Source organism: Abramis brama (assembly GCF_963993115.1).
Source record: "Abramis brama genome assembly, chromosome: 20".
Taxonomy (NCBI): domain Eukaryota; kingdom Metazoa; phylum Chordata; class Actinopteri; order Cypriniformes; family Leuciscidae; genus Abramis; species Abramis brama.
The window spans coordinates 31,352,755-31,376,841 of record NC_139982.1 but is presented as its reverse complement, the minus strand read 5'-3'; the positions used below and the strand labels follow the sequence as shown (position 1 = coordinate 31,376,841).

Sequence of the window (24,087 nt, the reverse complement as noted above, 5' to 3'; positions counted from 1 at the left end):
ATTCTGATGCAGAAGAAGGAAAGTCATAAAGGTTTGGGAATGAAATCAGAGTGAGCAAATGAAGACAGTTGTGAGTTATTATAGATATACTATTTATTTAAAAATGTAGAAACATTAAAGAGCAGGTACATTACCTTCTGCCTGTACAGACATGATGTGAAATGCCAGAATCAGTGTAAAAAGCAACTTGGGTTTTATCTTGGTTAATTTCATCGCACAACCTAAAGAATACATGTAACCAAATATAACTTTACACATCTGTGACTCAAACTATCCACATCAACAAAACTGGAAATGGCAAGACAGATTAAAAAAAAAAGTTTTTACTTACAGTCAGTTTATTTAGAAACGCTGTAAATGTAGTTCTGTCCTGTCTCCTGCTTTGCTAAAACTCTTGTGCTCGATAAAGATTTAAATGTTCGACTAGACACTAAACCAGTATGACAGGTGTTTTTGTATGGGCAAAGGGTGATCTGTTTTGCACATATTTTGCTCATCTAAAACGAGTCTATTGATTGGCTGATGACATCACAAGAATGTCATCAGTCCATTTCACAAACTTAACCCCTTCTCCAGCACCACCCATTTTGTCAAGTGGGGCATAAATGACCCAAAAAAAAAAAATCTGTTTATAAATAATTCAGAATAGACACAATTCCAACATATATTTAAAAAGCCAACACTTGAGAGTTCACAGTCCAAGACTCAGAATTGCTCAGTTATTAAAGGGTTAGTTTAAGATACACAAATTAAGATATTTTTGCACACGTGCAACACAGACGCGCTGTGCTAAAACACAACGTGAAAAAACTCGAGGCCCAGAGAGAAGGAAATGAATAGTGGAATAAAGTCGTTATTTTTGTTTGTTTTTTGCGCACAAAAAGTATTCTCATCGCTTTATAAACTTAAGATTGAGCCACTGGAGTCACTTGGACTATATTAACGATCTCTTTAATGCATTTTCTGGGCCAGCAAGTTATAATGTCTTAGAAGCCTATGGAGGAGTGAGCCAGCTCTCAGATTAATCAAAAATATCTTAATGTGTGTTCCGAAGATGAACGAAGGTCTTACGGGGTTGGAACAACATGAGGGTGAGTAATTACTGACAGAATTTTCATTTTTGGGTGAACTAACCCTTTAATATGGAGAAGCTCAAACATAAAAAACTAATAACAATATATACACTCACCTAAAGGATTATTAGGAACACCTGTTCAATTTCTCATTAATGCAATTATCTAATCAACCAATCACATGGCAGTTGCTTCAATGCATTTAGGGGTGTGGTCCTGGTCAAGACAATCTCCTGAACTCCAAACTGAATGTCAGAATGGGAAAGAAAGGTGATTTAAGCAATTTTGAGCGTGGCATGGTTGTTGGTGCCAGACGGGCCGGTCTGAGTATTTCACAATCTGCTCAGTTACTGGGATTTTCACGCACAACCATTTCTAGGGTTTACAAAGAATGGTGTGAAAAGGGAAAAACATCCAGTATGCGGCAGTCCTGTGGGCGAAAATGCCTTGTTGATGCTAGAGGTCAGAGGAGAATGGGCCGACTGATTCAAGCTGATAGAAGAGCAACTTTGACTGAAATAACCACTCGTTACAACCGAGGTATGCAGCAAAGCATTTGTGAAGCCACAACACGCACAACCTTGAGGCGGATGGGCTACAACAGCAGAAGACCCCACCGGGTACCACTCATCTCCACTACAAATAGGAAAAAGAGGCTACAATTTGCACGAGCTCACCAAAATTGGACAGTTGAAGACTGGAAAAATGTTGCCTGGTCTGATGAGTCTCGATTTCTGTTGAGACATTCAAATGGTAGAGTCAGAATTTGGCGTAAACAGAATGAGAACATGGATCCATCATGCCTTGTTACCACTGTGCAGGCTGGTGGTGGTGGTGTGATGGTGTGGGGGATGTTTTCTTGGCACACTTTAGGCCCCTTAGTGCCAATTGGGCATCGTTTAAATGCCACGGCCTACCTGAGCAATGTTTCTGACCATGTCCTTCCCTTTATGACCACCATGTACCCATCCTCTGATGGCTACTTCCAGCAGGATAATGCACCATGTCACAAAGCTTGAATCATTTCAAATTGGTTTCTTGAACATGACAATGAGTTCACTGTACTAAAATGGCCCCCACAGTCACCAGATCTCAACCCAATAGAGCATCTTTGGGATGTGGTGGAACGGGAGCTTCGTGCCCTGGATGTGCATCCCACAAATCTCCATCAACTGCAAGATGCTATCCTATCAATATGGGCCAACATTTCTAAAGAATGCTTTCAGCACCTTGTTGAATCAATGCCACGTAGAATTAAGGCAGTTCTGAAGGCGAAAGGGGGTCAAACACAGTATTAGTATGGTGTTCCTAATAATCCTTTAGGTGAGTGTATTTTAAATAAAAATGTGATGTGGCCGTAATGTAGCAACTTAGAAACACAATGAAACTGAAGTCACAAGCGTGGCCATGCTCCATTTCAAATCTGAGGATGTTATCTCTAAAACTATGAATTTTATGAAACATTTTCTAAGACCATATCATTTGAGTTTTTAGAGAAGGCTGATAAGATGGTAATCAAATATTTAATTGTCCGGTAAACCCACTTGCACTCTATTATCTAAGGTCTGGTGAGGCGAACTGCCCCATTCATGTTTCTAGAGTTCTCACTCGACAAACCTTTCACACCTCTCACCTAATCTTCATTATTCTTTTGTTTGTATTAAGCCATTATTAGCATTTATTCTTGCATTACATGCACTGTAAAATATTTCCTGTAGAATTTACAGGAATTTACTGGCAAAAAAGTTGCCAATAAAGTCCTGTAAAAATGTTGGTAATTGCTGTAAAATTGATTACAGTATAATACTGTAAAGCAATTTACAGTTAATTGTTGTATATGAAATACAGTAATTTGTAGTATTTTTTACAGTAACATTGAATTAAACTTGTATTTTACTTTACAGCAATTTTTTGTAATTTCACTAAAGTACAGTATTTACCTGGCAATAAAATTGCCAATAAAATCCTGTAAATATATTTTACAGCAATTTTTTGTAATTTCACTAAAGTACAGTATTTACCTGGCAATAAAGTTGCCAATAAAATCCTGTAAATACCCCCAAAATTCAAGAAGATGCTGGAATAGTTTAACATTTAAAAAGCTGAAAAGAATCATTTTAACAGTAAACTGTACTCTATTATTTACCATTATATTGATGTAAATGCATTAAAATAAACATTTAAAAAAACAAAACACAAAGTCAAAGCTGTTGTAGAAAAATATTTATTAAAATAATAAGCAAATTACTGCAAGACTGGTAACAACAATTTTACTTTTTCAAGTACAGAAAATCTTTTCAAAATCAGTCACAAAATAACTACAAATAACTTGTAAGACTTAAAAGCAAGATTCTGGGTTCAATAAAAGTTAAAGGGATACTCTACCGTTTTTTCATATTAAACTATGTTATTCCCTTAACTAAGACGAGTTGATACATACCTCTCTTGTCTCAGTGCGCGCACTCAATCGCTCTAGCGCGCGGTGACACTTTGATAGCACTTAGCTTAGACCAGTTCATTCATTAAGATCCAAACAGAGATGAAGCTAGAAGCAACCAAACACCTCCACGTTTTCCCTATTTAAATACAGTTACACGACCAAGTATGGTGACACAAAATAAAACGTGGCGCTTTTCTAAGCGAGTAAAAAGGATAACTATAATGTATGGCGGAATAGCACTTGAAGTTGGAAGCACTTCGACTTGGCGCAGTAAAAAGTCGGTGAAGTATCCCTTTAAAGGGAGAGTTTATCCAAAAATGAAAATTCTGTCATCATTCTGTTTACTCACCCTCAATTTGTTCCAAACCTGTATGAGTTTCTTTCTTCTGTTGAACACAAAAGATGATATTTCAAAGAATTTTGGAATTTTTCATCAACTGTTTGATTACCAACATTCTTCAAAATATCTTCTTTTGAGTTCAGCAGAACAAAGAATCTCATACAGGTTTGGAACATCATGGGAGTCAGTAAATGATGACGGAATTTCCATTTTTGGGTGAACTAACCCTTTAAGCTCAGTCAACAGAATGGCATTATGGTTAACTCACATCTCCTGTTAAAACTCACATTTCTGCTTTTTTTTATTAATTATTTTTTGTATAAATGTTTGTGATAAACAACACAAATGCTGGTGATTGACAACATTCCCTCTAAAACATTTAAAACATCTCCTCCTGTAGTTTTTTTGTTTATATACATTTGACAACTTACAGTACATGCTTAACCACTCAAAGTCCGTTAGCCTTCTGAGAAGAGTAGACACATGAGGATTGACTGTGTTGTTCCTCTTCTCTGAGGTCTTTCCACTTTGTTTGACTGTCTTGGTACCAGTGGATGGGTTGATTCCAACAAAACATCTGCACAAAAATCAGTCAGAAAAACACAAGCAGAAGCTTTAGGATCATGTGCAGACTAATGAAAATATACCACTTTACAATAAGCTGCACTACTAATGTATTATAAAGGGTTAGTTCACCCCAAAATTACATTTCTGTAATTAATTAATAAAATAAAATAAAATAAATCTGTCATTAATTAACTACTGACCTTCATTCATTTTCAGGAGCACACATTAAGATGTTTTTGATGAAATCAGAGAGGTTTCTGAACCACACATAGACCACAACGTCATTACAACTTTCAAGGCCCAGAAAGGTAGTAAAAACATCATTAAAATAGTCCACGTAACTCCAGTGGATCAACCTTAATGTTATGAAGTGATGAGAATACTTTTTGTTCTAACGTAGAACCTGGAAGCGCTGCACTGTGTTTACTACTTTAACAGCGTCAGAGACTGACACAGAAGAGAAGAGATTGTTGAATAAAGTCGTTATTTTGGGTTTTTTTGACCACAAAAAGTATTATCGTGGCTTCAAAACATTAAGGTTGATCCACTGTAGTCACATGGTCTATTTTAACAATGTCTTAACTGCCTTTCTGGATCTTGAAAGTTGCAATGATTTTGCTGCCTATGTGTGGTTCAGAAACCTCTCGGATTTCATCAAAAATATCTTAATTTGTGTTCCGAAAATGAACAGTCAATAGTTAATTAATGACAGAAATTAAATTTTTGGGTGAACTAATCCTTTAACATACACATTTATCTTTAAGTAAACTGTTACCTTTGAACAAATTCAAGTGTGCAGGATGCCTCGTGCTGGTACACCAGATTAAAGTTGTAGTAAGTTGCAAACAAAGCAGCAAATCCAGCCATAAAATTGGGGTGTGGATTCATAACCACTTGACCCTCAATACTCAGCATCCACTGGGTTGCAGTGAGAATTTCACCTAAAAATAATAAATATAAGAAACACTTTATAAAATACTAAAATACAACAGGCAAAATGTATTAAGTAATTTAAAGATTTTGGAACATACATTACCTAAGACAATCAGTCTCGGAGAGTCTGGAAGTGTAGAACTTTTTTCCACATCAGCTGCTGTTGCTGACATCTAAAAGAAAAAAAAGAAAAGGAAAGAAATGTAATTGACAATGTAATTAAATGCAGTATATGAGAATCTTGAGATGTACAGGGCTGACACACGTTGTAGCGAGTTTGCAAAAACTGCTTCATTTAGAAGCTCATGTGGACTGTTTTTGTGTGTTCTTGAGATATGAGATGCAAATGTGGATTTTACACTAAATGTCCTCTCACAACTCTTAAAGCTGCAAATTTTGTAAATGCACAGGAACAGTCAGGTACACCACAGGTAAAACAGCAGTGTGGAACATTACTGTGACCTTTCATATGCTTAGTAAAACCTACAATGGTATTGCTCTCATGTTGACACAATTTACAGCGATACATTTCTCATTTAGATTTAGGTTCAAGTTATATTAATAAAACGATAACTATGGGAACTTTGAACAGAAAATAAAATGAACTTCCAAATCTTTTGCCAGTAATTTTGAATTTAGTTATGACGCAGGGATTTGTTAAACACTGGTTTTGTCTCAACAGCACTTCAGTAATTATGTCTTGTCTTCCAAACTGCAAATGCTCGGTAAAAAGCGACTCTCTCGAGAGCAAAGGCGAATAAAACTGTAACAAACTGCAGCATTCGTCCATAACATTTACGATGGTTTTACCTAACAGTTCAGCTTCGTCTCACCACTGTGCCTCGCCTGAAACAAGAAATTTAAAATTAAAGACATTCCTTTACTAAATAAACGTAACGTTTAGGGGGGGAAAATATTGGAATCAAACACTTTTACATCCCACTTACATTCCTATATCATTGTTCGCAGCAAATTGCTTTGCGTTAAATTTAGTTATGACGCAGGCCTTTGTTAAACACTGGTTTTACATGCTCTCAATAAGAAATCAAAACTGGTGAAATAAATGAGAAAATAGCAGCATCCAACGATGTTAATATCATATATAGCCTATTCTAATGTTTTTCGTCAAGAAAGCTAAAGCACATGCGTAGGTATAGTTTTGTCTCACCAACACTTCAGTGGATTTGTCTTGTCTGCCAAACTGCAAATGCTCTAAAAATACTCTCTCGAGAGCAAATGAAAATAAAACGGTAACAAAATTCAGCATTCGTCCATAACATTTACGATGGTTTTACCTTGTAACCGTTCAGCTTCGTCTCACCACTGTTATGGCGCGCCCCGTCGCGATTCTATGCCTCGCCTGAAACAAGAAATTTAAAATTAAAGACACATTCCTTTACTAAATAAACGTAACGTTTCGGGGGGAAAAATATTGGAATCAAACACTTTTACATCCCACTAAATGTCCTGATAACACGCAGTTGTAAACAAGTCGATAAAATTAATTGCATCTGACATGCCTATGTTGAATTCTGTTTAAAATATGAATCGCTTAAACAGCATTAAGTAATACATTCGATTGTAATATTTATGGACGTAAATTTAAGTTAACTTACCAAAAATTTAGTAAATAGTGCCTTTTATCTTCAACTCTTCTTGCCCTGCTCCAGTCCACCAGTTTTCAAACCTGTATTCAGCCCGCGCAATCCCATAATGCCACATCACAGTAAATTGTTGTAAAACCATATGAACTACAGTGAAAACACCTCTTACCTGTAAATCAATTTACAGTTGACAGGAAAATATACTGTTAACAACTGTAATACTCTTTTTGACCCATAATGCATTGCGAATTACAGTAATAACTTGTAAAATGATAAAACAATAAATTTCTGTAGAATTTTGCTGTAGAATCTACAGCAATTTGTTACAGTGTGGTTTTCCCATCAACACCATTTTGATCCTGCTATACATTTTTTCTTACATAACTTACATATATATCCAAAAAAAAAAGCATATTCTTGGGACCTTATGTGAATTCTTTGAACAAATTAGTTTATGGAATAGAAAAGCTCATGGTGCGAATGTGGCATTACAGCTACAATTTACATCAAGCTACATAACCCAATTTAAAACATTAAAGTCCCCCTGTGATGAAAATCCAGTTTTTAATGTTGTTTATGTGTCTATGTGGTATTTTTAATATGCTTTAAGACAAACCATGTGTAAATTCATAAGTCGACACCATTGCTGAGTATTTTCTCCTTAAAACTGCAGTGAACCAAAGACAGTCTCAAAAACTAGTCTTAAACTTGGTTTAGTCTTGGTTAATTTCATTTGACAATCTGAAGAGAAAGCCACAGTTAGAATTTTTTTATGGTTGACTAAGATAAACATATGTAAGATCATAAACTTGTAGAGAAATCTCATTAGGCATTTTATTGCTTTCAGATTTGTTTTACATAGCGGATAAGTTAGTGTGCAGTCATTGTTATGAGCAGGTGATGAAAAAAAAAAAACTGATTCTGCAGTAGATGATCAAACAATGTTGAATCTCTCCAGTAATTGGATAGTTTATTCTTATGTCTAAAGACCAAGAAACATCTAATTACTTGTGAAGTAATTATTTACATTATGTATCTATGCTACTTATTATAAATTGATACTCCAAATGTTCCTGCGTTTGGGATGAACTCTAACACTGTCTTGATATTGTCGTGTATATCGGCTTTAAAAAGACGCTGTATTCTTTGTATACTGTGTTTCATGATATCAACAGTGCTTTTGATGTAATTCTCTCCAAATCAGCCGATTAGCTAAAGCTTCCCACATTCGTTCTTTTCCACCCTTAGACTAGGACTGACTTATAATATAAAAACGTATAGATTAATGATTGGTTGAAATCATTTGGAAAGTGAAATCTCCATGAGTGGTTGTTTTTAAAGGAATAGGCTAGTTAACCCAAAATGTAAATTTGTCCTTATTTATTCACCCTCATGTTGTCCCAAACATGCACGACTTTCTTTGCTTAGTGGGTTTTTTTTTTTTTTTTTGCTGACATGAACAGTTACGAGAAGCCATTTTATTTAAAACAAAGTCATAAACTCTCAGTTTGTAAACAGTCTTACATTTCTGCACTGTAAAACATAATTAATCTCTGTCACTACTGAGTGAACACTTAATGTACAGCAATAGTCTCTGATCAGCTGATTGGTGGGTTTTGATGAGACAACAGTAAACTAATAATATTTGTTAATTGATAAGTGCAAGTTTCATACTGTCTATTATATATTTATTTACAGTTAAATCTCCAGATGAGGAAATCTGATCTGCACTGCAGGTTGAAACAACAACATGATCTTAATTATTTTCAGGAAATCTGCATTGGTTTCACTGCAGAAGAAGTAAGTGGTCATTTGTCAGATGTTTTCATCCAGAGCTAAAGGGTCATATCAACAATTATAACTAAAATATATACATAATAATCTGTTATTCATGATTTAATTGCTGTTTGTGACTTAATCTGATGCGGACGGCCTTCTAAAAATTACTATTAACGAACCAAACAGTAATGCTACATAAAATAGGTAAGAACTAGCCAGGTTTTCTATAATTACCTTGAGAAAACTCATTACCAACTCTAAAATTGACCAAGTGACTGAACCAGTGAGCACACAAGAACATGAAAACATCAATATAAAATATACAGTTTAGCGTTTCATTATTTAAATGGCAATACACCATTGTAAATCCTAATATTAGCAGAATTATTGTCATCCCACCAAGCAGAGCAAACACTTTCACAAATGCCACTGAAAGTGTCGCCCCAACGGTACAACATAATGACCAGAGTGCGTAATTTTTTACGAATAATTTATGGCTAATAATTTTATTGAGACATATGAATGCAAAAGCACCGGCTGTGACTCCAGGAGCTGCGTGACATGCGATGAGCACATCTGACCACGACCAGACGCTGATGATTGTTCCCAAGACCAGAGCTGAACCCAGAACAAATGTGAAACACATGATTATAGCAAGCAGAAGAATTAGTAACCTGACACAATATATTACAATATCCACTATGATAAATTGTGGTCTTGACTCAACCTGTTAAACTAATAGACCAATTACTCTGGGGTTTATTGTAAGCACGGTTGCTAGTGACGAATACAAGGCCAAATTGAGTCGCCCCGCATTCCCACTATCAGGATCCTCACTTCATCATCATCATCATGAGAAGCTGAAACCATCATGCAAAGAAAAAAAATGGGGCAAGAATGGTTTATTCTTTGAAAACAAGCCTTATGCAATTTTGATTCTCAAGTAAATTGATCTTGTGTAAGGATTTTCAGAGATAAAAACGAGACAAACATACCAATTCAGAAGAAGGAAACTCATATGAGTTTGGAATGACATTAGACTGAGTAAATGAAGACAGTTGTGAGTTATAGGTACAATATTTATTAAAAATGTTTAGTTAAAGGGGTGGTTGATTATGATTTGACTTTTCTAACTTTAGTTAGTGTGTAATGTTGCTGTTTGGGCATAAACAACATCTGCAAAGTTACGACGCTCAAAGTTCAAAGCAAAGGGAGATATTTGCTTTTAAAGAAATCGTTTTTTAAGGACTACAACAAACGGCTGGTAGAGACTACACCACATTCCTCCCGGGTTAGTGACATCACCAACCCTAAAATTTACATAAACCCCCTGAACACAATTTATAGATTATCAAGACAGAATATGCTAATCAATGACTAGAAGATAACTACACATAAGCTGCAGAAATTCATCAACTAACCATTCAGAAATGTCCTGTTGCTTCTACATGTTGTCACTTCTTCTTGAGTCTCTTCATCATTGTCTGAATCCGGTTTGAACATAAAAGGCTAAAAGTTTTTAAAAAATTTCAGTGCAGTGTGTGTGTGAGTGCAAGCTGTTGAAGCTCCGCCCCCTGTGCCGGGAGCAGCAGCTTATTTGCATTTAAAGGAACAGACAATACGGTGCGTTTTTGCTCACCCTCAAAAATGGACAATTTTAACATGCTATATAACAATATCTGTGGGGTATTTTGAGCTAAAACTTCACATACACACTCTGGGGACATCAGACAGTAAACAGTAAAGAGCAGGTACATTACCTTCTGCCTGTACAGACATGATGTGAAATGCCAGAATCACCGTAAAAAGCAACTTGGGTTGTATCTTGGGTAATTTCATCGTACAACCTAAAGAATACATGTAGCCAAATGTAACTTTAAACATCTGTGACTCGAACTACCCACATCAACAAAAGTAGGAAAAAGTTTTTACCTACAGTTAGTTTATTTAGAAACGCTGTAAATGTAGTTCTGTCCCGTCTCTTGCTTTGCTAAATCAACTGTGCTCAAACATGGGGTTAAGATGTTTGTTAAGATACTAAACCAGTGTGACAGGTTTTTTGTGTGTGTGTGTGTGTGTTTTGGGAATGGGCTCAGCTCTAGACTGCTACTAAGAGCGTGAAACTAGCCAAGTGTGGTTTAATGAATACAAACTGTGGTGCGATTGCTCTGTTAGTGCGAATAAGTGTGAACACTGCCATCCGAATCCTGATGCCACCAAACAAGCGGATCGAGACCCACATTTTCAGGGGATCTCGATCCGCTTCCAAACAAACTCTGGTGCGGATCGACTGAAATATTAACGCAGCACGGACCGAAACCATCTAAACGAACCAAAAACAGGTTGCGGTGTCAACAAAGAAACGCATTTAGCCCAGCACACAGCATTGCTTTGGATTTTTGGTAAGCAGTGTTGATGAAATTTACTTTTAACGGGGTCATATAATGCCATTTTTGTTAATATGATTCTTTAGGGTCTAAATGAAAAGTTTGTAATATACTTTAATTAAAAATTCTCATTAGTATTGTAAGAAAAGACTAATTTTACCTGGTCAAAAACAGCTCCATTTAAGTGCATGTATCTTTAAATGATAATGAGCTTTGCTCACCCCGCCCCTCTGCTCTGTGGGGCGTTTTGACACAATACACGTGGAGTGTTGCCTTGACAACAGTTGAGGGTATATTTTGGAGAAAGAATGGCAGCGGGAGTCTCTGAGGACACATCTGTGCAATTGTCTCAATTTGAACCGGAGTCAGACCCGGAATAAGATGACGGCCCGAAGGAGTTCGACAATTAAGGCTCGAACAGGACGTTTCTGAATGGTTGGTTAACGTAATGTCACTTTGATCTATCTTTGTATGTACTGGCAGGGTAGAGTAGTGAGATACGAACGCTATGTGTTTACCGATATATACGTTAGTTCATTGACAGATTGATGTTACAGCTAATGGTCATGAAAAACTTTTTCGGTAAATGTAGGCTTGTCCGTGATGCGTAACGATATCTATGCAGTGTTAGGTACAACTGTCAGGGCTGAAGCACTGACATGAGGTCACGGCAGGAATGTTTCTAACAGTTTCCTTCGCAGGGAGCTTGATTGACAGGTGATCTGACTAATCATAATCCGCCATTTTGTCCGACAAAGCAGTCAGGAGAGATAGCAGATTAACATGGGAGGATTTGAACTTGAAAAACGAAATGTACTGACGCCTTTCCGCGGTTTAAAACAACATTCCTTCTTATGTTCATTCATGTTTATTTGATGCTATAAATGAACTAGAAGAAAGAGATGATCGGTTCACGAGCAGCTTTAACTGATGCTCTACAGCGATCTGTCAGACACATTTAAGAGCCACAAAATTGTATGTATCGTTTAAATTTCTTTTAAAAAATGACCAAATTTGAAAGGTGAGACTTTGTTTAATATGTTTAATATCAAAAGTAACTGAAAAGTTACCTGGTCTGTCCTGTCTGTCAGCGTGTTGTCAGTCTCCTCTCTGCTCCGCGATGTATTTTTCACTGCGTGAGAACATGGTGTGGCGTGAGAGCAGCGTAGCTTGTCGGACATAGCGACAGTAACTAAGGGGGGCGGGTCTTTGCGAAGGGTCAATTGAAGGACGCTTGATTTGAGACAGGGAAAAACATACAAGGAAATAAAATAAAAAACACTGGATGGATTTTTATCATTTTATGATGGTTGTGTACAGGCACTGCCAACACACATTTCAGTACAATCAACTTGTAAAAGTGCATGTACCATTATATGACCCCTTTAAAAGTAATGCATATTGCGTTACTCCTTAAAAAAGTAACTAATTGAGTTACTTAGTTACTTTTTCTAAAAAACTAATGCGTTACATTGCTTTTTCATTTTGTTTCTCACCTTGGCTGGGCTTGCTTGTTTTTTTTTTTTAATAACAACCAAAAAAGTTTTATTTTTGGCATATGCAAAGGCCCTTTCACGCCAAAAGTGAAATTAATAAGCCTCAGAATGAAGGGAATGCAAATATAACAGTAGTTAGATACACATTAGGAAGATTATGTACAGAAATTGTATAAAGTAAACAATAACTGCATAGTCTTCACTGTATAAATTAAACATCCTTATCAATTAATCCTTATTAAAGTTACAAAAGTTATTCAGTGAAGAGCAGTGAGTGATTTTTTATTTGTCTTTGTTGTTTGATTAGCATTAAAAATACAGACAGCAGCAGCAGGAATATTAGGCTGCTGTCACTTTAAGAGCGAACGCACAGATCTAATATACTGATACACATGCGTTTACTTTCTCAACTGTTTACGTTCACTTAACACATAACAGACTATACTTACTAGGATACTCGCCAAGACGGGCATTTTGACATAATTTTGTGTGAAATATAAGAGCAAGAAGACGTGAAAGAGAACTCAGTCTGTTGTGCTTTTCATGTGCAGTTTGTGCTCACAAAACTTCTCACACAGCGCGCGAGTTATCTTTCTTGGCAAGGCTTAAAAACACGTGCAAATGCACTGGTCCGATCGGGACAGTTACAGTTCTGTCAATGAGCCCTGCACGAGCTCTCTCTTTCTCTCTCGTGTGTGAGAGAAAACGAGGGCAATGAAATTATATCTGTGCTAAACCTCTAACTCAAGTACAGGCAACTATAAACGTACAATGTGCATGCAAGTGATTTACTCGCATTGCAGAGGGTTGAAATGTGAAAATATTGCGTTACTTATTTGAAAAACTATGTCTGATATTTTGCTGTAAATTTATAAGTAATGCGTTACTTTAGTTACTTGAAAAAAGTAATCTGATTACGTAACGTAATCCCCATAACAATGCTGGTAATTTCTATTGCAAAATATACATCATAGAAGCTGTTTTTTGTTTTTTATCTTAAGGTTCAGTGTTAAAAATGACATTGTGAATGTCAGCGAACCAGGACTAAATGTATCATTTTCTTTTTTAGTCCCAACTAAACGAACCGAGTGAACCGAACTACAGTACAAGCATGAACACACCCTATCAGAAACCATTTTCATTGGTCAAGCCCACCAATGTTGTTTCAAATCTCTCTGCACACAATCCCAACCATACATTATATATTTAACATGAGGCAATCACACATCTGCTCTCTCCCTGGTGAGCATTTACGTCATATTAACAATCTATGAAAGCTGCTGCAAATAATTTTTAAAGAATAATGACTCTAGTTTCTCATACGTAATGTCTTAAGTTCTTTGAGCAATACAGTATGTTCTTCAGATTTACCCAATTTTATGCATGAAAGTGACACCGTCCTCATCTCGGCTTGTTTTGGACATCATCTTGAGACCAGATTGTCCTGCCAGGTTTGTTCGGGATGGCTCAGGCAACTCTTTCTGGCCTGAGGGCAACTCTTTCTTCATCACCTTATCTTTACATAATCCAGACAGTCATGCTGTTGGCCAAAGTCAAGATGTCTTCTTTGCTGTTATTACAACATCACTGTTCATAAATTTTTGGTGTTTGTGTTGGGGTGTTAGCTTGCGAAACAATCCAAAGCAAACCCTAAAGTGTTTAACTTCAAGATGCGCTTTTATTTTCTTAAATGAACTGGAGTGATTTAAAATCTCAGTGCCAAGCAACTGTAAATCTCAAGCTCTGAGCCAAGATATTATCTTTCAATGCTTCTGTAGAAAAGCCAGAGTGTCCTGCCCTAGACCTTGACATTTTCCCCTCAGAAATGAATGGGAAGAATTTCCTTACCGCAGTTGCGTCTTCTGGCTCGAAGCGGAGACTCAGCAGGGGTCTCGCTTTCCGATTACACGTTTCCAAGACTTTCATTCTTTTAACGGAAAACTGGGTTGTGAACTGATTGATGTTTGTTGAGCAGTAAAAAAAGGTCTAATCACTTTTTAATCATTTCAGAGCAAGTATTTCCAAACTATTTATTCAGCTGAACCGCTTTGACTTCTTGTCCTAAGCAACCACGATAAAAGGTTTCTTTTCCATGTTAATCAAGAGTTTTTGTCCTAATCAGCCGTGACGCCCAGATAATGTCAGGCACTGATTATGTGCTTTATTTCATGTTAAAAAGCATCTAATGTGAGTTTGAATATAATTTTGCTTGACTTTAATAGCCATTCTGAAAGCAACAATGGACATTTCACCTCAGATTTTAAAAATAAATGAAAGGAAACGAGCGGAAACTGTCAACTCAAGGTGAACAAACAAGCTCATTCTATGACAAAGATGGTTTCAGTCACTCAGTATGTATATTTAATGTTAAAATTGTGATATATTTATTCATTTGATTATGTAGGTCTTGTAGTAGGCTTGCAGAGAGACTCCGCCCACACGCTCTTCTGATTGGCTGTTATTTGTGATTGATTTGGTTGCGAGTACAGTGCGCTAGCAGAGAGACTCCGCCCACACGCTCTTCTGATTGGCTGTTATTTGTGATTGATTTGGTTGCGAGTACAGTGTGCTTGCAGAGAGACTCCACCCACACGCTCTTCTGATTGGCTGGATCACTTTCAAATCCAGACTCAAAACACATCTGTTTAGCTATGCATTTAATGAATGAGCACTGTGCCAATGTTCGTCCGACTGTTTGTACTGTACTGTATTTTATTTTTTATTTTTCTAAACTGTTTTAATTATTCTTATTTCTTTTTATTATTTTAATTTCTTCTATGTAAAGCACTTTGAATTGCCATTGTGTATGAAATGTGCTATATAAAGAAACTTGCCTTGCCTTGCTGTGATTTGTGATTGATTTGGTTGCGAGTACAGTGCGCTAGCAGAGAGACTCCGCCCACACGCTCTTCTGATTGGCTGTGATTTGTGATTGATTTGGTTGCGAGTACGGCCCTGTCCCAAATGGCGCACTTCATGCGGACTTTCGGTCTCGTGGACTTGAATTGCGCGTGCTCGCTGAGTCTACGAGTCCGTAGGCCGTCCCATTCAGCATTTTACCGCTCTGAAGTGTGCTCAGCAGCGCCCCCTTTGTACCCTTGAAGCGGTCTTCCGCGAAGCCCGCATAGAAGCAGGCTCCATGCACTTTAACTACCCAGGAATCCTTGCGAAAGGCCAATCAGACAACAGATGGGAGGAGATTTCACTGACGGATAATTGTTGACATGGCTGAGAAGAAAATATTACGGTTTTTATGACCTAAATGTACATTTTACCAGTTGTTACCTACAGTTTATACAAACATTATGGTCATCGACCAGTGGTTGATGTCTCAAACATAATAATAGCGTGTTTAATAATACGATCGTGTTATGATTCATTAAATAAATAGTACCGAATGTCAGGGCTTTACTGAGTCATATGTAAACATAGTATGAATATTGACACCTGTAAATTGAAAAAATTATGTTTAAATTATGTTTTAAAATTGTAATCTTAGTTCAAATGGAACATTATGTAGCCTATTATTATGTACAACTGTATACATCATTTAAATAAGCATGATATATCTATTGTTTAATGCCCAGGTGATATGCACAATATCAAAATATAGAACTGTAAAATTAGGATGTGTAGTTGACATGGAGATAAGACATCAGAGCGCAAAAATGTGATTTCTCCTGTCCAACAACAACCAGGCCGTTATTTCCGGCGTGCCGATCGAGTCTGTCCCAAAAATACCTCTCAATGCGCCCCCGTGGACTCGCGCCAAGGGCCCTATAGGTCTGCACTACATGACGTCACCAAAGTGCGGACTCTGAGGAAGTCCACAAGTCCGGAGTGTGCCATTTGGGACAGGGCCTACAGTGCGCTAGCAGAGAGACTCCGCCCACACGCTCTTCTGATTGGCTGTGATTTGTGATTGATTTGGTTGCGAGTACAGTGCGCTAGCAGAGAGACTCCGCCCACACGCTCTTCTGATTGGCTGTGACTTCCGAATGATTGTTGCTGGAATCTTATCACATCATCTAGTTAGAACACAGTGTGAGCTAAAATATTTACTTGATGTCCCCCTAAAATTTGTATTAGTTTTTAAAAAAATATTTATTAAAAAAGTTATTAATTCAATAATTTAACAACACATTCACAATCATGATTCTCGGATGTCGGTTAATGGTCACATGACATGCAAGTAATATTTTTGTAATAATTGTTTTATTTAGATTTTTTTCATTTTAAAAAAATTATTTATTTATTTTAATTCTACATTTTAATGATTTACCTAATTATTAGCTTTCCATTAGCCTACAAAACCCAGTTTCATGAAACCATGCTCTGAAGTGTTTTTCTTCCTACCACTAATCCTGACTTTATTGCAGAACTCCTTGCAAACTTTCCGAACTGCTCCAAAAGTTTTTTGGCTCTCCATTTGGCATCTTATTTAGATAGCTGGTCGTAAATGACTCTGCTTGTAGTTTCACGGTTCAACAGGCAGCAGATTTTGTCATTTCGCTCAGACACTGATGGCTGATCATGTGGGAATTTAGGAGACTTTTTGCCCAGTCGAGGGAAAAAAACGGATGATAATTCAGCAGCCACCAGTCAGGTGGAAAAACAAACTCCTTCCTTTCGGCACCTCAATCTCATCCCTTGACCCTTTCCCCTTCAGTCATCATTTACTCACCCTCATGTCGTTTTCTAAACGTGAAACGTGATTACGGTCTGCCAGGCTCCAAAAAGCACCATAAAAGTGTCAGAACAGTAAATACTGCACAATGTTCTTTAGAAGGCATGCTAATTATAAATTCATATCATTCTTAATGTGAGGAACAAACACAAATTCAGGTTTACTGACTGAAAATCATAGCTCTAATGTGTCTAAGTGCAGGTTGGGACTTCAGATGCATTGTGAGTCCAAATGCAATTAATAATAAACCTGATGTGACACATTTTGCATATTAGAATAAATAATAACTGAATTTTGTTTTGTTTTTCTTCATCAGAATGGTACGAAACTTGGTAAAGGTTTCGGCACTTGCTATGTGAAAAAATAAAATAAAATCATGGACATGGTCAAAAATGAGCGCATTAGAAATTAATGAGGCAAATTTCATCTAGTGGAAACTTTTGGTACTGCGGCCAAACAAAATCTGACTGAAAGCTCATTTTTTGAGGTATCAGGCTCACATTTTGAACACAACTTGTTTAGATTTACATGTTTTTGAAAATATATATTTCATATGAAAATTTAAAATATTATTTTTGCTAATTTTTCATATCAATAAACGTAAAATTTTGTAACTTATAAGTTCACTTTTTTAAAGGTGCAGTGTGTGATTTTTAGCGGCATCTAGTGGTGAGGTTGTGAATTGCACCCAACAGAAGTTATGGTGGCTGACAGGAAGTGATGTCGTCGTCTGAGACAGCAGAGAGTTGCCAGTTAAACAATGAGTTTTCTTTACAAAGATAAATTAATTATGTTTACTTTATTATTCAGTAAAACAATGTTATTGCAAATATTATTGTCACTTGTTCATCATTGTGTCAGTGTTTTATTCGCTGACTGTAGCTATAGCTTCTTTGCTCGAAGAACAACATAGTGACGAAACGCGTTTGTCCGTTCAGGGCCACCGTAGAAACATGTGGATGTAAGGAGACCCGCGGTGTGTGTAGAGAGAAACGCCTCATTCTAAGCTAATTAAAACATAACAGTTCATTATGTAAGGGTTTATACACCACTGAAAATATAGTTATGTACATGATATTGCATTTCTGTCAATAGATCCTCCTAAATATTACACAGTGCACCTTTAAAACATTTTCACTTCAGCAATAATCTGCCAAGAGTCATCTTTGAAAAGAGATCAAACTTCAGTCTGTTCTCTCTAAAGCATTCAAGATTTACCACAGTTTAAGTTGCAAATTTAATGTTCAGGTCTATGCTCAAAAAGTGAATAAATGGATTATAAATACTGAATAAATATAATGTAGTACCATAAAATCCCCTAAAAATAAAAAAATATTAAATAAAAAACATAATATAGTACATTAATTTCATTGAAATAAAAATAAAATAAATTTCTGTCATTTGACCAACACGTAAAGAGCACCTTAAGAAATGAACTTAAAGGATGTGCCACTTGTATGTGAGTTAATAGGTTACTCATTGGAGAATTTGCATACATGTTATGTTATTTGTTTGACTTTTTTTCTTGCATTTTGTTCTATTCAAAATTTGTATAATGCATTGACACACACAAACCTCCATGGACCAAAAAAAAAATGTGCAGAAATCTTGACTGAAAGTGAGTTTGTTTCTCTGTTGCCTAGAGCCTTTAACGTGTGTTCAATTGCTAGTGAGATCGCTGTGACAGTGAAGCAATTGAAAGTCAATTTCAGCTGGAGGAACACGTCTCTGTCTGAAGATACGGGGCGGGAGGTAATATTGACTTTTCCAACAGCTGCAGATTCATCTCCATAAAAGAGCACGCTGACTGGCCCGATGGCCTGATCAGAATCCATCATTTTTACTGCTTTGCATATAAAGACGCAGGAAATGAAAAATAGGAATAAATCGCAGTGCAAGTTTGCTATTCAAGAGTTTGTTTAAACGAGACAGAGAGTTATCAAATGCTAGTTTAACATCAAAATGGGATTGCTAAAGTGTTTTGAGTGGTTGCTAGGGTTTTTAAAGGGATACTCCACTTTTTTTTGGAAATAGGCTCATTTTACAACTCCCCCAGAGTTAAACAGTTGAGTTTTACCGTTTTCGAATCCGTCAGCCGAACTCCGGGTCTGGCGGTACCACTTTTAGCATAGCTTAGCATAGATCATTGAATCGGACAAGACCATTAGCATCTCTCTCAAAAAAATGACCAAAGAGTTTCGATATTTTTTCCTATTTAAAACTTGACTCTTCTTTGCTGCCGTACCATGAGTCCAGCAGGCGTAATGATATGACGCAGCGCCTGAAAATAGTCCCCAGCTCGGTAGACTATAGGGTAGACTATTTTCAGGCGCTGCGTCATATCATTACGCCTGCTGGACTCATGATACGGCAGCAAAGTTTCTTGATTATTACGCAGGAATAGAGTATAGTTCCTAGCCATATAAGCCTAGAAAATCGCAACTTTACATTTTCCGTCGGTCTTAGTAAACGATGTAACTACAGAAGAGTCAAGTTTTAAATAGGAAAAATATCGAAACTCTTTGGTCATTTTTTTGAGAGAGATGCTAATGGTCTTGTCCGATTCAATGATCTATGCTAAGCTATGCTAAAAGTGGTACCGCCAGACCCGGAGTTCGGCTTCGAAAACGATTCGAAAACGGTAAAACTCAACTGTTTAACTCTGGGGGAGTTGTAAAATGAGCTTATTTCCAAAAAAAAGTGGAGTATCCCTTTAAATGTGTTTCTATGTAGTTGCAACACCTCTAATTTTTTTAGTCAGTTCAAGTTTTTCATGATTTTCACATGGTCAGGTCACATATCTGAGATGCGTGAATCACAAATCATTTATTTCAACCTTATCTTTCGTCCTCAAGAAAGTACATCCAGAACTCTGACTTGATCTTTTGAGTGATTAAATACAGCACTAAAGTCTCCAGTGTTTAAGTCTCCAGCGGTTAGAAGTCTGTGTTCTTGCAGACTTTGAAAAGCGTTATTTCGTTCGGTCTTAAATAAAGCAGACAGCAGGTCAACTGCTCTAAAGCTGACATTCTTTGAACCTGATATTGTTCGTTAGAATGATGTGTGGAAACGACTTTTCTGGCAATTTGGGCCAATTATGCAGCATGAGCCGTGTCTGTGTGAATCAGCGCTGTGTCGTGTCTCATGATTCAGCTCCAGCGGATCAGATGTTGTTAGTGTGTTTAGTTTGGCTGTTCTGTTCAGAGGCAAATCACGATTTTGATAAAACACCTTTGTAGTGTCTATTTCACAAATTAAAGCCCTATTCGGACGGGACTAGTTTAACATGGAGAGGTGGGGTAAAGTAATAATCACCAGAGCTTCTCTGTGATTTTAGTCCCGTCTGAATGTGCATCTCAGTGATCATGACGGACAATGTCAGAAAAGATTACAGCGACTTTTACCTTCAGTAAAAAGGTCTGGAAAAATGATCTCAGGTGATCCTGATCCCGTGCGAATAGACCCGCTGTAAATATGTACGTAAATATTTCATAATTTCCTGTTTAAAAGTAGTTTTCCACGGTTTTCAAGTATGGAGACGCTTGAGAAAGCGTTCTAGACGCTGGGACGAGTCTGTGGCAAAACTCAAGTGTTTCACACACACCATCAGATCAGAGAGAAGATTGACAGCACTTGTTAGAGTCACGAAACATCTTTTAGTGTTAGATAAGTTCCTAGTATCAACACAATCCAATCTGAAGTTAATTAATACATCGTTCGACCGGACATAACTGTTTTATATATATAAATATAGGTTATATGTGTTTGCGCACGTGATATCAGGAAGCAGTGTAACACACACGAGGACAGGAGTGACGGCGGTGTGTAAGTCGAGTTACTCTCACACTTCTGCTGGTTTACTGAGATATCTAATCCGTGTGAATTGGCTATTAATATTACAGATGTCCTGTGGTAAAATTATATTACTCCATCTACCCTTGTAAAGTTAATCCTGAATAGGGCTTTTCATATTATCATCTCAAATATTTTAAAGCCAAATAATCCGCACACTGGAGATCTCACAACAACAGTCCATACATGTCAAGGACACAATTCACCACAAAATCAAAATGATAAAATACACATTAGAAGAAAAAAATATTTCAGTTTTTATTTTGTGTACAGAAAATAAAACCTATTTTAGGGGGGAAATGTATTTAGTCCTGTTTTAGTTCTTTATTTAGTTTATTTAGATTAGATTCATTAACTCATTCTGCCTGCAATCACATCATACTCTATAGGACACAGCTGATTGGTTCCTGCTGTATCAGTAGCCAATGAGCTCGCAGCTCAACCTTCAAATACTGTCAGCATTTGTTGTAGCAGTGCACTTTCAGAAACCCATGTTATTCATGTATGATAGCAAGTCTTGTATCAGATCTATTCCGCCAAAACCAAACATATCAACGTTGTCATTTCCATTCCGAACACTCAGAGAGTTGTCATGACAGAATTGCATTAAAGGAACACTCCACCATTTTTTGAAATAGGGCTTATTCACCTTCTTTCCTACATTTAGATAGGTGGGCAAATGCATTTTTGTCTCAGTGCATGCATTGTTTTAGTTTGTCAGGGTCGGCGCTAGCTTAGCTTAGCATAATGAATGGAATCCTTTGTTGCCAGCTAGCATGTCCTGAGTAAAAGTGATATAAAAAATAAAAAAAACCCCACCTAATTACTTCTTGTGGCCTGCGTATTCACAACGAGTACAAATAGCGATGCAGATTAACACTAGGCGATTTCCTAGGCAGATATTGACTTATATATTAAGGACTATATTAGGGGGAAGCACAGGCGAAGCACTGCTACTTGGGCGTGATATCTCTGCGCCCAAGTAGCAGTGCTTCGCCTGTGCTTCCCCCTAATATAGTCCCAAGTCAATATCTGCATAGGAAATCGTCTAGTGTTAATCTGCATCGCTATTTGTACTCATTGTGAATACACAAGCCACAAGAAGTAATTAGGTGGGTTTTATTTATTTTTTATATCACTTTTACTCAGGACATGCTAGCTGGCAACAAAGGATTCCATTCATTATGCTAAGCTAAGCTAGCGCCGACCCTGTCAAACTAAAACAATGCATGTACTGAGACAAAAATGCATTTGCCCACCTATCTAAATGTAGGAAAGAAGGTGAATAAGCCCCATTTCAAAAAACGGTGGAGTGTTCCTTTAACACTTAATTTAGGTTGGTTCTGTTCATACATTGATTTGATATAAATTCGTTTGTCACTATTAATTTTTCAGGGGCTATTTGGGTTGTATAATGTGATTTGTAAAACTGGACTGCTGATGTAGGCTTTTTTTTTTTTTTTTTTTTTTAATCTAATTATAGAACTTCAAAGCAGACTTTATTGAAATGCATTGAAATTACCATTTTTTTGTGCCATTTTTGACTATTGGTATTGATAATGTAAATAATTCAGTGCACATCTGGTGACTAACAGGAAAATCATCTGTCAGAGGATGATTGAATATGTGCTTAATTAAAATATCACACCCCTGAAACCCTGTTTAAATATGAGGGGCAAACTGTTCTTTATGATGAGAATCAGTGCCTAATAAGAGTGACTCATACTTAATCATCTCAGTAATACCAGCCACAGTATAAAACCACCTTAATTAACCCAGAATGCCATTATGAGTTTGATAATTAATGTCTGCAACATGAAAGAATCACTGGGATGAGGGTTTAATGAATTACATCACTCACATTTATATAGATAGATAGATAGAATGACAGATAGATAGATAGATAGATAGATAGATAGATAGATAGATAGATAGATAGATAGATGTGTGACTTTATAAACACTTTTATAATAGGGTCCCTTTAGTTAGTATTAGTTTATGCATAACTAAAATGAACTAATAATGATCAATTAATTTGTTATAGTACTTATTAATCTTTATTAACATTCATTGTTTGTTCATGTCAGCTCAGGTCCATTAAATAATGTTAAAAGATACAACTTTGATTTTAATAATGTATTCGTATATGTTAAAATTATCCTCAGCTATAAGATTAATAAATGTTTTATAAGTATTTTCTAATGTGAACTAATGCGACCTTATTTTAAAACAAAATAACACACATATGCTTATAGGCAGAAAGCACAGATTTATGTTTACAAAAGACTTTTATTACAATGAAATAATAACACTTGGATGAGGTCTAAATTTCCATCTCTACCTTGTGTACAGCATGCACAAATATTGTTTGCATCAGAATGGCCAGACGTGTTATTTAGGGTTGAACGTAAAGAGGCGGTCAAGTGCAACGCCATGAGACTCTCTCACACACGACATGTTTTAACATCTTCCAATAAGGCCGATCGTTACAGTCATGACAACGCTGATCAGGTGACATTTGACGTTATAACAAGAGGACTCTGGAAGCCGTCTGGTGCGCAGACCTGCATTAATGAGCTAGAAAGATTGTCATGGCGGCTCACAAATGTCTCAAGATGGTTGAGAATCTCAGGGGAACGTGGGAAATTTTAAATTGCATTCATTGATTTTTTTTTCTTTCCCATCAGGCATTTACCTCGCCACTTTGTGATTCATTATTTGAGAGATCCAAGCGCAGAATGTGAGTGCATTTCACTGGAAAATACGCTGTAAACACCTGTGCAACACACTGAACATCTGACTGAAGTATCCCACAAACTCTCTCTCCTGACATCCGTTTACAGAACTCATATTCAACTTTAATGATGAACATGCGACAGAACCAGTCCAAAGACGAGTCTGGTTGAATTAAAACCAGTTTTCCAGAAGC

The 24,087-nt window shown here is 36.7% G+C and overlaps 1 long non-coding RNA gene across 1 annotated transcript; it reads right to left on the bottom strand.

The window, feature by feature from the left end:
- Positions 1 to 3,285: 3,285 nt before the first annotated feature.
- Positions 3,286 to 8,597, bottom strand: LOC311071556. The gene is made up of 6 exons (XR_014603892.1): positions 6,970 to 8,597; positions 6,649 to 6,713; positions 6,164 to 6,199; positions 5,457 to 5,526; positions 5,196 to 5,361; positions 3,286 to 4,430 (listed from the first exon to the last, which is right to left on the bottom strand). It is a non-coding gene; the product is annotated as an uncharacterized lncRNA (long non-coding RNA).
- Between the last annotated feature and the right edge of the window lie 15,490 nt (positions 8,598 to 24,087).